General features: G+C 35.4%; 2 long non-coding RNA genes across 4 annotated transcripts; both read left to right on the top strand.

Moving 5' to 3' along the window:
• Positions 1–1,020: 1,020 nt before the first annotated feature.
• Positions 1,021–4,622, top strand: LOC114309125 (uncharacterized). Of its 3 annotated transcripts, none has more exons than XR_014362037.1 (3): positions 1,046–3,347; positions 4,210–4,313; positions 4,410–4,622. It is a non-coding gene; the product is annotated as an uncharacterized LOC114309125 (long non-coding RNA). The 3 variants fall into 3 exon arrangements; XR_014362038.1 differs by having other exon boundaries at positions 1,047–1,428; positions 3,221–3,347; positions 4,210–4,622; XR_014362036.1 differs by having other exon boundaries at positions 1,021–3,347; positions 4,210–4,622.
• A 4,763-nt stretch (positions 4,623–9,385) lies between these two features.
• On the top strand, positions 9,386–15,500 carry LOC114297462 (uncharacterized). The gene is made up of 3 exons (XR_014362035.1): positions 9,386–9,567; positions 9,690–9,813; positions 15,225–15,500. It is a non-coding gene; the product is annotated as an uncharacterized LOC114297462 (long non-coding RNA).
• The last annotated feature ends 686 nt before the right edge of the window (positions 15,501–16,186 follow it).

Below are 16,186 nucleotides of genomic sequence, written 5' to 3'. Positions count from 1 at the left end.
AAGTATATGAATTTCGATTCATTCAAAAATACTTGAACCGCACCATAAAAATTGAGAGAGTGATAGAGAATATATTAAAGTAGATTTTTCAGAAAAACCATTTATACAGACAACTTAATTAGAGGTTTTTCTTTTCTTCTTTTTTTATTTTATCAAAAAAGAAAAAAAGAAAGATGAGCTATACGATATATGAGAATTTAAAGACAAATTGGAAATGTTTATTACAACAACTAAAAATGTTATTTTTGTAAAATTGAGACGGGACACGCACTGCTTTGACTCTCAATTGACTTTGCCACTACTTAGAACTAAAATGAACAAAATTACTCTTATGTGGCATTTGTTTGGATTGAAAATATTTTCTAATTTTTACTAAAAAATTTTCTCATAAATATTTTCTAGAGTAAATATTTGTCTATGTTTGGTGGTGCTAGTGGTGAAACAAGGGTGGAGGTAGAGGTAGAGGTAGAGGTAGAGGTGGTGGGGCGATGGCGGTGGTGATTGTGACGGTGATGGTGCACTACAACAAAATGTACTTTTGGCGATTAAAATTTGCGACTAAAAAAAATTTAGTCGCCAAAAGTTGTGGAATTGGCGACTAAAAATTTTTTTAGTTGGCAAAAGTACAATATTTAGCTACTAATTTTTTTTAGTCAGGATATATTCATTATTGGCAACTAAAAAAAATTTAGTCCCTAAAAATACCAGAATTGGCGACAATTTTTTTTTTGTCGCCAAATAGTTAGTTTTGGCTACTAAAACCATTTAGTCGCCGAATGTAAAAATAAAAAATTATTTTTTTTCTTTGGTGACCAAAAATTTGGTAGCCAAAAATATATTTCCATCGACTAAAATTTTTTTCTGTAGCCAAATAGTTAGTTTTGGCTACTAAAATCATTTAGTCGCTGAATGTAAAAATAAAAAATTATTTTTTATCTTTGGCGACTAAAAATTTGGTCACCAAAGAACTAAAATATTTGGTGGGAAATGTTTCAAATTTTGGAGGGATTTATGAAATTAATTAACATTTGCCGACAAAAAAACCAATTTGGTCGCCAAAGGTGTGAAAATTTTAGACAAAACAGATAGTTCTCTGTTTAGACAAAACAGATTGTTCTCTCTCACACAGATGCTCCTTCACAACCAAACATCACCCACCTCTTTTCACCGTAGACCACCGTCTCTCTCTCTCTCTCTCTCTCACCCAAACAAACCAAACAAAAATGGAGAAATCAGAAGGAGAAGAGTAAACGCGTGAGTAGACTAGGCTTATCACGAGGAGGGTTCAACAATCACAACATGCAAAGAAGTTGGTGTAATTCGACGAAGAAGAAGAAGAACAAGATCGAAAGAACAAAGGGATTGATTGAAGTGACAACGGTGGTGGACTCTATCAAATCTATTCAGTTCTGGCAGGCATTCTCTCAGGTCGTCACTCTCGGTCCCTTCTCTAACACCCGTTTGTCAATTTATACACATTCATTGATCTTTCTGTTTATTTGGGATTTCAATTTACACATAAACTAGTGTTTCCTCTATTTCTAATATTGAAAATCTGATGTTTTCTATGTCACCCGCCAGATGTTTGCTTCAATGTTTCATAGAATTTTGAAATCTGTTAGTTCCATAGTTTTGGGTTCGGTCAATCATTTGTTGTTTCTTTGATTAACTCTAGTATTGTGTGTGCTGATACGAGTTCTAAAAAAGTGAAAATTAAGATCAATTCAACAATATACAGTTTTGGTCTTGGTGTGAAGTCTCCAAACTTAGGTTTGCTTGGGTAAGTGACAAATTTCCAGAGAAGAATGCCTAAAACAAAGGGAAAAAAGGAAAAAGAAAAAGAAGAAAAGCTAAATAAAATGTTGGGTTCATGATACAAACTAGAAAGCATTGTGATACACAAATATTAAGATTCCAGCTGCTACTGCATGTTGTTGGTTATGCTATTGTTAGTACTAGACTACTAGTGAGCATGGTTCGCCTTTTTGGGTCCTATAGTAAGATGGGTCTTCAAATTTGTCATAATTGATTATATTGATTTATAGTGAAAGTAGCAATTTAGCTCAATTTGGCAGTAGCTGTGAAACAACTGTATGGAAATTCATCAACTGGACTTGAATAATCAAAATAAATAAATAAATAAAATCATTCAAAACCTATTTATTTTCTGCAAGTTTCTGCACGTTGATTGCTTTCCGTGTTCACAACAATGATTCCTGCACTGTTTTTGTTACATTTTTTCACCTTGACCCTGTTTCTAGTCGAATTTGTGGTTTTTGTCTCATGGGTTTGATTGGTTGGTTTCCTTTTGGTCCATTTTACTCTTCCATTCGGGTCATTGAATCAATGTGCATTAGTGTTCTGTACCTTAATTTTTTTGTTTTGAGGAAAAATTTAGCACCAAACCCTTTGATTAAAATATATATAGTGTCCCATATAAGGAGATTCCTACAATCACCATCAATGCCTCATAATGCACTCATGAGGTGATCTCACGGGGTAGTGTATGAGCTGTTTTTGTGAAGTCAACTATCGACACATAATATATGTTCATTCCATTGGTTCTTTATTGCTTTTTTACTTTGTTAATTATTTGTCGCTTTTATAGTTTTTTTTCTCTATTTCTTTATTACCAAGGACAACATTTTAGTGTATATAAAAGTTTATCATTTGGTTTAAAGGTTTGCCGTTTAAGTATGTACTTCTTGCGAGTTGGCTTAGTTTGAATGAGGTGTGGATTAGGCCATGACTTAAGTACAGGTGTAGAACAAGTTAGTTTTACCTGCTGTAGGGACACTTGCCCAATTCATATATTTGATTGAAGAGATGAATAAAATCCCAGTTTGATAAGAATTTTCATGATACTCTTTGGGTTTTGTAATGTAACTAGTTGCTCTAAAAGCTTAACCTATTAAGAAATAAGCCCAACACATTTTTAAGCTCTCACACCCTCCCTTTATTTGTGACCCCTTATCCAACATGAAAATACAAATTAACACAAGCTAAACTGACACACTGACAAACATATTATAAGGTACAAACAAATACAATGATATTTGAATGTGTGATGTCTAGAACTAAAGCTCTAGTAACATGTTAAGCAACCAGTTGCCTCAAAAGTTTAATCTGTTAGGGTATGGACTCAACATATATATCTAGCTCTTACATATTTGTATTTGTCATTGAACTTGTAATTATTTGAGACTATTTCGTATTTCAGTTTCTTAATCTTTGTATAGGACCATGAATAGAGGCAAGCCATAACTGTAGCTAGTTCAAGATGCATTGTTGCTTTATCAGTTGAGAGATATCTTACCAGCAACAATCTCCTTCTTGAATTTCACCAGGTATTCTCAATTCTAATTGTGTTCTATTTGATATGTTCTTCTCTCTTTGATATATTACCTGATAATGTGTTGTGTTATCTAATAGCAAACTAATTTGTAGCTCATTAATTGGACTAATATCATACAAACCACTTTGATATTACACTTATTGTCTTCCGTCCTAGACAAACTGGACATGAGCACTGTTTAATTCGTGAAACTGGTGAACCTATGCCTACAACTGCTGGCCATTCCAACGCAATCCATAGTGCTTGATACTCAACATGGGTGCTCGGTGCCCGTTGTGCAAAACATGACTGGGCCACTCAGATGATTTATTCACCATCTTGAACCAAAATGGTCATAGTGGTCATCCTTCTGTTGGTTTTCTATGCCTTTCAACTGGAGCTCTGCAATAGTGAGAGCGATTTTGGCACACAGAAGAATTAAGATTAGGCATTGCAGCTGAAACTGTTCCCCTATGCATTGCCCTTTTTTTTTTTGTTTTTGATCTCCCTAAATTAAACTTGATAACATAGTTTGGATATGTGTAGGCTGCATAGAGACTAGCAAAAGTTGAGGTTTACTTGTTTTTTGGCACACAAATGCTCTCCAGTTTTTATGTGTACATATATTCTGAAGAAAAATGTCATGCATATTCCTTAGCTAAAATTTGGTCATTCTTAGTGTGGAACATTTGAGAAAAATCATAACTATAGGTTCATTTGAGCTGTAGAAGGCCAAGTTCTTATTTCAATTAGTCACTTTCACTTGAAAGTGGGTATTAATTTTTGGAATATTATTTTAGTGAATGCCATATTATAAAGTGGGTGAAAATTGTAATTTTATGTGAATCTCACTATTTTGTGAATTTTTTTAACAGCCTAAGACTGAAAAGGTTAAGAAGGAACTCACAGACAGACATGTACAAGAGGGTTTTCACATCTCCATCTTTTGGGTGCTATTTGCTTGAGAAGACCCATAAGGGTAATGCAAAGATTTTGCATTATATAATTTTCTTTTGTAATTTCAAATATGCCAATGCTATTCGGTCAATACTAGTGATAATTTTTTTTTTTACAGATATTTTTGGCGTGGAATTGTAGATATTCCTTTTTTGTCTACGAAGGACATGGTTTTTGTACTACTTTTTATGTATGAAATTATTATTTTCAGTTGGAATATACTTGGTTTGTATGAAATTTGACATTAAAAGTTATTCTCTTTTTTGGATGATTGTAAATGAAATACGTGTTGTGGAATGGGTGATAATATGTATGTATTGTTTTGTTTGTATACCTGTTATAGGTAGCGTGGGATACATACAGGTTGTGGACAAATTAATTAAAATAAAAAAAATATAAAATGATATTTTTGGCGACTAAACAATTGGTAGCCAAAAATGGAGTTAAATATTTTTAGTGACTAAATAGTTAGTAGCTAAAAAAAGAATTAAATGGAAGCAAACCTTTTGGCGACTAAACATTTAGTAGCCATTTAAAAAGAAAAGACTTAGGTGACTAATGATTTAGTAGCTAAAAAAAATAAATAAATAAGTTTTGGCGACAAAAATTTTAGTAGCTGAAAATGTGATGTCAAATTTAATTGTAAGCTTTTGGCGAGTAAAAAATTAGTCGCCAATTTAGCCTTTCAGCGACTAAAGTTTTTTTTGTCGCCAATACCTTTTACTTTTGGCGACTACTTGTTTAGTCACCAATTTAGGACTTTTGGCGACTAAAATATTTTTAGTCGCCAATACCTTTCCCGACCGTCTTTTCGCGACCAAGTTGGCGACCTAACTATTTAGTCGGGAAAACCTTTTGGCGACTAAAAATTCAGTCGCCAAAAGTGTAATTTCTTGTAGTGGTGGCGGCTACTGTGGTGATGGTGGTGTCACTACAAGAAAAAGCAGATTTCGCGACTAGAAATTGATTTTTCGTCGCTGAAAATAGCAGAATTGGCGACTAAAATGGAATTAGTCGCCAAAAGTGTTCACTTTTGGCGACTAAAACAGTTTAGTAGCCAAATGTAGGGGTTTTAGCGACCAAAAGTCAGTTTAGTCGTCGAATATAGGGGTTTTAGCGACTAAAAAAATTCTAGAAGCCAAAAGATAATTTTTTGGCGACTAAAAACAATTAGTAGCCAAAAGTATAAGTTTTGGCGACTAAAAAATAGTTTGGTCGCTGATTATACGTGTTTTACCGACAAAAATCAATTTCGTAGCCAAAAGTGAAGCTTTTTGGCTACTAAAAAAAATTTAGTCGCTAAAAGTCAAGAATTGCCGACTAAAATGCAGTTTAGTCACCCAAAGTAGAGGTTTTGGCGACTAAATTTCAGTTTAGTCGCCAAAAGTGGAGGTTTTTCTGCGGGAATGAATTTTTTTAGCGACTAAAATATAATTAGTAGCCAAAACTATACAATTGGCGACTAAAAAATAGATTTAGTCGCCAAAAGTGATCTAATTTTTTTTTAGTAAATAATTTATTTTTTACATAAATTATATTGAATAAAAATAATTATTTATATATATATAGCTAGATATTAATACGGGTCAATATAGTATATAAATAATATATGTTGCATATATATTTATGTGGTATTGTAGTAGCATAGTGGAGAGAGTGTGTGGCTAAAGGTTTAGAATGTGGGAGAGGTTGGCGGTTTGAATCACAAAAAAAGCACAAAAGTTGGTTTTTTTTTTTTTTCACGGAAGCACCTTTGGCAACTAAAATATTTTGGGCGACTAAACGGTTTAGTCGGCGATTCATGGACTATTGGCGACTAAAAGATTAGTCACTAAATGTGTGATTTTAAAAAGTGTAAATCACTATTGGCGACTAAATCGTTGGTCGCTGAAGAGCTATTTTTTGCCGACTAAAAAAATTTTAGTCGCCAATACCTCCGGCGACCATATATACACGACAAAACGAGCGACTAAAAAAATTAGTTGCTGAAAGTAAAAACTCGATTTTCGGCGACTAAAAACAGACTTTTGGCGACTAAAAATTTAGTTGTCAATTGTGCTTTATCTTGTAGTGTGTGGTGGTGGAGGTGTGAGTAGTGGTAGTAGTGTGTTGATATTGGTAAAAATTTAGTCCATAAAATGTTTTCTACATTTTAAAAGTAGAAAACATTTTATACTCAAATAGGCTTATTTTTCATTAATCATGAAAAATATTTTCTATTAACTTTCGTATTCCATTGTAACAATATCAGAAAATACGAAAAATATTTTTTATAATATGTTTTCCACCCAAATAAACAGAACGTTAAAATAGTAATTGTACTCTTCTGCTTTAATAAATTTCGTAATGATTTTATTTTAACGTAAATCTTGCACATTGAATTATCTCGTATTATTGTGAAAAATATGTGAAGCGTAAACGGGAAATTATACATTCAAAATAAATATGTGAAGCGTAAACAGGGAATTATGCATTTCTTTTTTTTTTTTTTTTGGAACTTGAACAAGAAATTATACATTGATTGGATGAAATGTATGTGCATAAACAAAGGCCATGTTTGATTCACAAGACTAATAGTGAGGTATTAATAATACTATCAAAATTAGTGTGGTATTCACTATCCAATTGGATTAATAGGATAAATTATCCATTGGATTAATAATCCTACCCCTACCCCATTACTAATAATCCTACAAATTTGTTGGATTAATTATCCATTGGATTAATAATCCTAAACCAAAATGTTAAAACAAACATAGGATAATGAGACCCACAGATTAATAATCCTAATCTCATGCTCTAATCCATCCAATCAAACATGCCCAAACGGGTTACAGTAGCTTCCTAATGGGGCTACCAAACTGTGTAGGACTTTAGATGACACTCAAAAGTTAGTATCATAATTGAGGTTCCTTGAGAGAGAGGTTTTGGTATGAAGCAAACAAATATGAGTGGATAATGTCAGGAAGCAAACAAATACGTGTGGATAATGTCAATTTGAAGACACCCGTTTTCCAGCCTTAACAAAGGAAAACAAACTAAAAAAAGTTAAAAGGAAAAATATATATATATATATATATATTGGATTGATGAATGAGGGCTAAGTGCATCTCTCCCCATGGTTATTGATAGTTAGGAGTTCTATTATGGACTTTGGACTTTTGTTATGGACCCAAGGTTCAATTAGTATTGAATTTGCTTGTTTTAAATATGTTAAAGTTGCACTACTACCTAGATGGATATAGGCCATCCTAAAAGGCAGCAATGGGTCACTACTATTGGGCCCTCTTTATATATATATATATATATATATATGTATTATTTTGCACATAATTTTCCATTTTGAAGGGTTTTTTTTTTTTTTTATCATATTCTACTTTGAAATGTTGTCTCTCTTTTTTTAATTCATTATTAGGTGATGATTGATAATCTAATTAAGCATTTAAAATTAGGATAAATTATTAATAGGTCTTAATAGTTAGACTTATTTCTCATAAAATCCTATTGAAAATAGGTTTTAGTAAAATCATCGTTAAAAATAATTTTTTCTGATGATTTTTTGCACATGTAACTAAACATTGACAATTGGTGACTTTTCTCTCTCTCTCACGGTTTTATAAATTGTTGCTAAAACTTACAATTAGTAACATTTTTCTGTGACAAAATTTTCAAACTGTCACTAAAAGTTGAATATTAATGACTTTTTGTGACGATTTTTTCAAATTGTCGCTAAAACTTATAATTAGTAAAGTTTTATTAATATTGTTCGATGAAAAATATCATTAATTATCATAGGGCCTATTAGACAAATAAGTCCACCTATTAAGACCTATACATAAATCCTCTTTAAAATTAAATATATTAAGTGTAAATTAATTAAGTCCATTTCATAAGTACAAATGATATCACTTAAATATTTAAGTGGCTCTTAAAATATAAGTTAAAAAATATATATATAAGTTATAAGAAACTTACTTAATTCTAACTGAATTTATAGATACTTATACATAAGTATCAACGTATACAATCATGACTCATGACTATTCCCTTAATCACCATTGTCATTGTTATCATAATCATTACCATCATTTTATCACCACCACTACAGTCAACATTGTTATGATCACCACCCCTACAACAACTACTATAACCCTCTGCCTTCACAATCATTACCACAGTTGCTATAACCACCAATATCATTTCACCATCATTTTATCACCACCACTACAGTCAACATTGTTATGATCACCACCCCTACAACAACTACTATAACCCTCTGAAACAACAACCACAATCATTACATTAGTGGTCACTCCCTTTTAATCTCCATTACATTAGCCCCCCATCATCAACACAATTATTATCACTCACTACAACAAAATGTGCATTTGACTATCAAAATTGACTATTAAAAAAAATTTTGTCACCAAAAATTATGGAATTGACGACTAAAATTTTTTTTCATCGGCAAAAATACAATATTTAGCTACTAATTTTTTTTGGTCGGGTTATATTGATTATTGGCGACTAAAAAAAATTTGGTGGCCAAAAATAAAAGAATTGGCAATAAAAAAATATTTTAGTCACCGTATATTGAGTTTTGACTACTAAAACAATTTAGTCGCCGAGTATAAAATAAAAAATTATTTTTTATCTTTGGCGACCAAAATTTGGTCGCCAAAAACATATTTTTAGCAACAAAAAAATATTTTAGTCGTCGTATATTGAGTTTTGGTTACTAAAACCATTTAGCTACCGAATGGAAAATAAAAAATTATTTTTTATCTTTAGCGACTAAAAGTTTGGTCGCCAAAAACTTATTTTCAGTAACAAAAAGATATTTTCATCGCCAAAAAATTAAAATATTTGGAGGGAGACATTTAAAATTTGGGAGGGATTTATAAAATTAATTGGTGACTAAAAATATTTAGTTGCTAATGGTGTGATATATGGCCCTGTTTGGTAGAGCTTATTTCTAACTTATGTTCACAGTTATAAGTTATAAACTGTTAAATTACAAGCCATAATCACTTTCCCACTACTCTACCAAACGGGCATATATATATATATATATATATTTGGTTTCCATCTTCTGCATCTCTCTCTCTCTCTCTCTCCCCCTCTGACTCTCGCTCTCCACTGCTTCTCTCCCCTCCCTCGCGGTCACCGGCAACTGGAGCACCAATTAACCTCGTTGTTGGTCACCGTCGCCTGAGATCCATCACCCATGGAAGCTCAATCAGAGGCTCCTTCCTCGCAACTCCTCGCATTGCAAGGTTTTATCTTCCTCTCTCTAATCGATTGATATATATATAATAATCTCTATACCAATTGTGAGATCAATTATTGTTGCTTAAACATATCAATCTGATCCATTGTTGGTTTTAATTTCTTTGAGAATCGTTTGAGAGGAAGAAAAAAATGGCGTCGGCAAATAGGGAAATCTTGGTGTATTGCTTTGACACCCTGGTTGCTCACTACCCCTGCTTTCGATGACGAACAACAGTACGCTATCTCTCAAGGTCTTTGTTTTCTGCAAAATTAGGAAAATGGTGGTGATTCATTAGCTTGTTGATTTTTGTGGTTGAATTGTTTGCTCAAATTTTGACTTTTAATGATCATAATGCTATAATGAGTTCTGTAATTATAGTCAGCGTCTTACTTTTCAATAATAGAACTCAGATTCTTACTTGACATTGAAACATGAATAAGTGCCAACTAAATTCTTGCCTATTGTCTATAATTATAGTCAAGTGTGGTTATTGTTAGATTCTTGTAGATTGCCTTTTCAACTTTCCAAAGCCATCCAAGATATTTATTCAGATTGCCTATTACATGTTTGTTTATATGCCAAGCTCAAGTTAAAGTTCTCCCTGAAACTACCTACTCAAACTTCCCATAGATCTAATTTTTGACAAATTTGATACCAAGTCATAAGGCACCTCAACTCTGTTGTAATTGATCCATAAAGCCACTCTAACTTTAATCTGTTGAATTCACCCCATGTGAAGGGGAAATTGTCTTGTGAACACACCTTGGTTGGTCAACAAGGAAGTAGGCTACCAACCATGTCAAAGAAGGAGGCTGCCGAAGTCAAGCATGGAGGCTACCCAATGGCACTCCCACCTACTCCAAGGTGTATAAAATGGAATGGTGATGGTGAGTTGTAGACAGGGCAAATGGCAAAACACATTGCTGAGAGAAAGGCACAAAACAGAGAGAGCTAGTGAGAGCTATTTTCTGTTTGTAAGAGAGTGTGAGTGAGTGTGTTATATAGAGAGACAGTGAGTTGAGAGTGTGTAATCTCCTCCATTTGTTGATATATAACAACATCGCTCCCGTGGACGTAGGCCGGTTTGCCGAACCACGTTAAAACTCTTGTGTTTTTGCTTGTGAGTGTCCCCTGGTGTGCCCACGATCCGCAACAATTGGTATCAGAGCCCGGGTGGAGAAAAATCGAGTTTTTTCCGAAAGTGTCCAGATTTCGAAGTGGTCGAAATCCACTTTTGAGCATACCAGGAGGAAGGCCAAGAGGAGAGGAGTCCAAAACTTCAAACCACAGGCCAATCGGAGGTGTAACGCGCCTCCACGCGCCACCTGAATATCGCGAGTGAAGACCACTCGCACACACGCGCCCCACGCGCCGACGAAGGAAGAAGACGAGTGGGGGCGCGCGTGAAGCTGACGTCAGGCTGACGTCATCCTGCGCCGAGCCAAGCCGCGCCGCTGAGCCGCCGTTGACCGCGCTCCTGCGCCGTTGACCGAGCCGTTGACCTGCTAATCCGGAGGAATTATCTGGTGCTTCTCAGGCGCACCAGATTCAGCAAATCTGAACCGTTGAAACTGTTCTGGCTAGATCTAGGCCATTCGGAGTCCGTTTTTGGCGATCCAATAGTGAGTTCCAACTATTTGGAGTATTCCGGACACATCCGTACGGTTAGTTTTTGAATCGGAGGCATTCAAACTCTTTTGGCTAGATCTAGGCCATTCGGAGTCCGTTTTTTGGCGATCCAATAGTGCGTTCCAACTATTTGAAATATTCCGGACCCATCCGTACGGTCAGATTCTTAAATCAGAATTTCTTTAAAAAGGGAAGAAATTTACAATGGCAGGAAAAGGCGCAAGTTTCATGATTGAGCCTTTTAATGGTAGTAATGACTTTACCCTGTGGCAGCAAAGGGTGAAAAACATTTTAACACGAGAAGGTCTGGTGAAAGCTCTTCTCAAAAAGTCCAACAAACCGGAAGACATAAAGGATGACAAGTGGGAGGAGTTGAGGGAATTGGCAAACAGTACAATTCAGTTGTATCTCGGGAACAACACACTCCGGGAAGTCATCAGTGAAGTAGATCCGGCGGAGCTATGGGCAAAGTTAGAGATGAGGTACAAGTCAAAATCTTTAACAAACCGGTTATCTCTAAAGAGGCAGCTATATACACTTAGAATGCCAGAAGGTGCGAACCTCACAGAACATCTGGACGAGTTCAATAGGATCACAATGGAATTGGACACCATTGGAGACAAGACCCAGGAGGAAGATAGGGCTATGATCTTGCTGGTCTCTCTACCTGCATCATATGAGCATCTCAGGACAACTCTATTGTACGGGAAGGATGCTCTTGGACTGGATGAGGTGATTGCTACGCTCATTTCTCATGAGTCGATGAAGAAACAGGAAGGTAGCAGTAGCAAACACCCAGAAGGAAATGCCATGGTTGCCTCAGAAAATGAGCAAGGCAGAGGTAGGTCCAATGATAGACGGGGTAGATCCAAATCAAGAGGACGTTCGCAATCAAGGTCAGGCTTCAGGAGAAAGTGTTATTACTGTGATCAGGAGGATCACCTCATAAAAGACTGTGCAAAGCTCAAGGAGGACAAAGCACAAAAGGAACAGGCGAGCTCATCAAATGTCGCTGCTGCAGTAAATGCTAAGGATGAGTATGCATTTACAGTTTCGTCGAGTATGACGAAACCTGACTGGATCTTAGATTCCGGAAGCACATATCATATATGCATGGATAAGAAACTTTTTTCTACCTACCAAGCCAAGGATGGAGGTATTGTTCGAGTGGCTAACAACACTGTGAGTAAGATTGTTGGCATGGGAACAGTACGGCTGAGAATGGAAGATGGAAAAATTTTCACGTTGGATGGAGTCCGACACGTGCCAAGACTGAAGAAGAATCTAATTTCCTTAAGTATGCTAGACATGAAAGGTTATAGCTTCACATCTAGCAAAGGAAATCTCAAAGTCATCCATGGAGATACGGTGATGCTACATGGACGACTGGAGGGGAATCTGTACAGGCTTGTGGAGAAGGTTGTGACAGACGGAGCTACTGTCACTTACCGGGCAAGACGTACAAGACATGCACAGAAGAGACATAGGGCCCAGCAGACATGGCAACCAAAGTGTACAAGAACGCATGGAGGCAGTTCGGAGGTGCACAAGACGGAGCCATTGCGGCCAATTTTAAAGACAGCTCAGAGCAAAGAGACCAAGACAGCAAAGCATGTCCCAGGAAAGAAAGTTTCTTTTGCTCCTGAATTAGAGACATATTGGGATCTCTCCAAGACTGGATGGAAGGGAGAGATGCCATCTCAAAGAGTTGCAAAGTAAAGCTTTGCATGGCACCCCAGTGAGGGGGTGCCGGGCACTCCAGGCAAGGGGGTGCAAGCATCTCAGTGAAGAGATGCAGACTTTGTTGAATTTGGGCGTGACAAGATTAGCAGCAGTGTGTGCAGTGGATCACCTCACATGGGTTGAGGGGGTGATTTGTTGAATTCACCCCATGTGAAGGGGAAATTGTCTTGTGAACACACCTTGGTTGGTCAACAAGGAAGTAGGCTACCAACCATGTCAAAGAAGGAGGCTGCCGAAGTCAAGCATGGAGGCTACCCAATGGCACTCCCACCTACTCCAAGGTGTATAAAATGGAATGGTGATGGTGAGTTGTAGACAGGGCAAATGGCAAAACACATTGCTGAGAGAAAGGCACAAAACAGAGAGAGCTAGTGAGAGCTATTTTCTGTTTGTAAGAGAGTGTGAGTGAGTGTGTTATATAGAGAGACAGTGAGTTGAGAGTGTGTAATCTCCTCCATTTGTTGATATATAACAACATCGCTCCCGTGGACGTAGGCCGGTTTGCCGAACCACGTTAAAACTCTTGTGTTTTTGCTTGTGAGTGTCCCCTGGTGTGCCCACGATCCGCAACATAATCAACTCCCTAATGTTCTATTTGGTTCATGGGAATGAATAAACAAATATTTATTCCCATTTTATTTCATTATAGTGAACCAAAGGCTACCTAATTTCTTTGAAATTTGTTTGGTGACCATTGAAAAGGCAATTATTGCTTAACTTCCACACACTCCACATCAAGGCAAAAGGAATAGGATTCCACATTCTCAGTTATTAGGGATTACCCATTGGATTTCCCACCAATTAAAGCACTAACAAAAATTCTTAGGTCTAAGGCGATAGAATTAAGTGGTCTAATGTTAGGCAACCTCTGAGTGAGAAGCAAAAAATTAATGTGGTTATTTGTGATCCTATCATTTTTCATCATGGTAATATTTGTAATCTTTTTGTTTTGAGTCAAAACATAGATCATTGTAGCTTGTAATTATAAAAACACAACTGTTATGTCATTCTAAATGAGTTATATATATAAAAATTATATTTATTTAGATATTGTTTGGAATAAATCCCACCCAAGCTATGGAAGCAAATAAAATAAAAATAGAATGGTCACAAGAAAAATAGAAAACACAAGATTTTACGTGATTTGGCTCATATGTCTACATCCACGGTGAGTGAGAAGCAATCCACTAATAATAGAACAATTACAATGGTGAAACAAACACAACTCCTTGATATTTTCTCACACCCCACAATGCTAGCAAATATATGTGACCTTAATTTTATAATTTTATATTATAGGCTGTGAAATTTGGAGGCATGGAACAACCTATTTCGACAAGGAAATTCATTAGGAAACCAATGAACTAATGAAGGTCAGTTTAAGGCTCCTCTCCAATTATGATTTCTGGATCCACCACTTTGCATGAAGACTAGTTGTGATGTGATCCTTCGCATATGAACACTCTAATAACCAATTAACCTATCTTTATGTAGTTTATAATCATTAGTAATGTCTACTAACAAAAACATCTTTAATTGTTGGAAGAATAGTAAACCAGTTGCAACCTTGAATAGAAAGTACTCTGCAGCGACATGCCAAAATCCTATTACATTCACTTTAATCAAGTTCTGATTTTATATTTTAGTATACAGTTTATTCAAAGGAAATATTGACACTATTTTCTAGATACAATAAATTTCTCTTTGAAAACTTTGTTGCAAATTTAACATGTTTTCTACTTTGTCATCCTGAGATGCAAAGATGAGGCTTAATTGATTTCCTGTCTGTTATATTTATGGAGAGTTCAAACTAAATGATGCATGTAGTACTGTTTGTGATTAGAAGTAAGTAATAGAGTCCTTGGCACCAATTAACTTTCAGTAGGTAGGCCAGCAGAAAATAGATACCAGCTAGGGAAAAAAGGTTTGTTCTTGCTCATTCTAATTTGTGTTGCTATAGTGATACTGTAGCTGAAACACTTTTTTCTATAGCTAGTATGCATTATAAGTTTGTACTCAGAATAAAACATTTAAAAGTATGTATGTTTTCACCTGTAATATATTTTCTCTTACAATTACTATTAAAAATTTAACAGGAACATTTTGTTGGAAACAAGAGAGATAATGGTTATTTCTGTTTAATTTTGCTTATGAGTTGTGCATAGTTGTTTAAGCATTTAATTTATGTGAATGACCTACAAAAGGAAATAAGTTACCCTCTACTATGTGAATGACCTAGTCCAAGTGTCATTTCTTCAATGAGGTACTAATATGTTCGACTTCCTGTAGGTTTGAGCTTCACTGAAGCTGAGAGAAGATTGAAGGAAAATGGCCTGATATTCCTCTAGAATATACTTTTTCAAGTTGGTGGCATCTTCTATGGAGTGACTTTTTTCACCCTTTCAATATTATTTTGATTGTATTGTCAGCCCTCTCGTACTTAGCTAGTGACAGTCCCAATGGATGCATCATGCTCGTGTTGGTCTTCATAAGCGTCTCTCTCCGATTTTACTGGGTATATTTTTCCTTTAGTTATTCCAATCAGAATGATCCTGTACATATTCATTTCTCAGGCATTTATTTATTGTATTCTCCATCTAACAATCTTACTTAAAATACAAGACGACAAATGTAATTGGTTGTCAAAAAAACATTGACATTTAAACATCCAATGATGTTTGGACATGTATGTTTTTAGTAAGATTGTTAGTAAGATTTTAAGCAGATGTAGCATTACTCTATGCAAAGTAAGGATTTCAGAATGTTAGTAAAGGACAAAAAGATTAAAGAAATATTTAAAAGTTATTTTATGAATTTATTGAATGAAAAATATTTAGAAAACTTAACAAGAGAGGAATTTGGTAACCTTTATGGAGTTAGAGAATACAAGTTTGAAAAATCTAAAAATCCCCTAGATATTGATTTGTGATTATGTTTCAATTTTAACGAGTAAATAGCAATCCCAATCAAATAATCAAAGACAAATCGACACAACGATTTAACGTGGAAAAATCACAATTGGAGCGTCTCTAATTGTGATAAAAAAAATCACGAGCAAAAGTCACAAAACAATCCACTAAGAAGACATAAAGGAATTACACAAGTGTACTCTCAATTACGTAGCAAGCCCATGCCCAAATCGAACCGACCCCTATGTGCCTCTTCCAGCCCCGTCTTCACCTCGGAATTGTCTTGCCCAACGTTGAATCCACAACGCCGATGTCGAATCCACGACGATGAGCCACTCTGGA

The sequence above is a fragment of the Camellia sinensis genome, chromosome 2 (assembly GCF_055761805.1).
Source record: "Camellia sinensis isolate YWXY chromosome 2, ASM5576180v1, whole genome shotgun sequence".
Lineage (NCBI taxonomy): Eukaryota > Viridiplantae > Streptophyta > Magnoliopsida > Ericales > Theaceae > Camellia > Camellia sinensis.
Note: the sequence above shows the minus strand (reverse complement) of the source record. Positions and strands in the feature narration are given on the sequence as shown.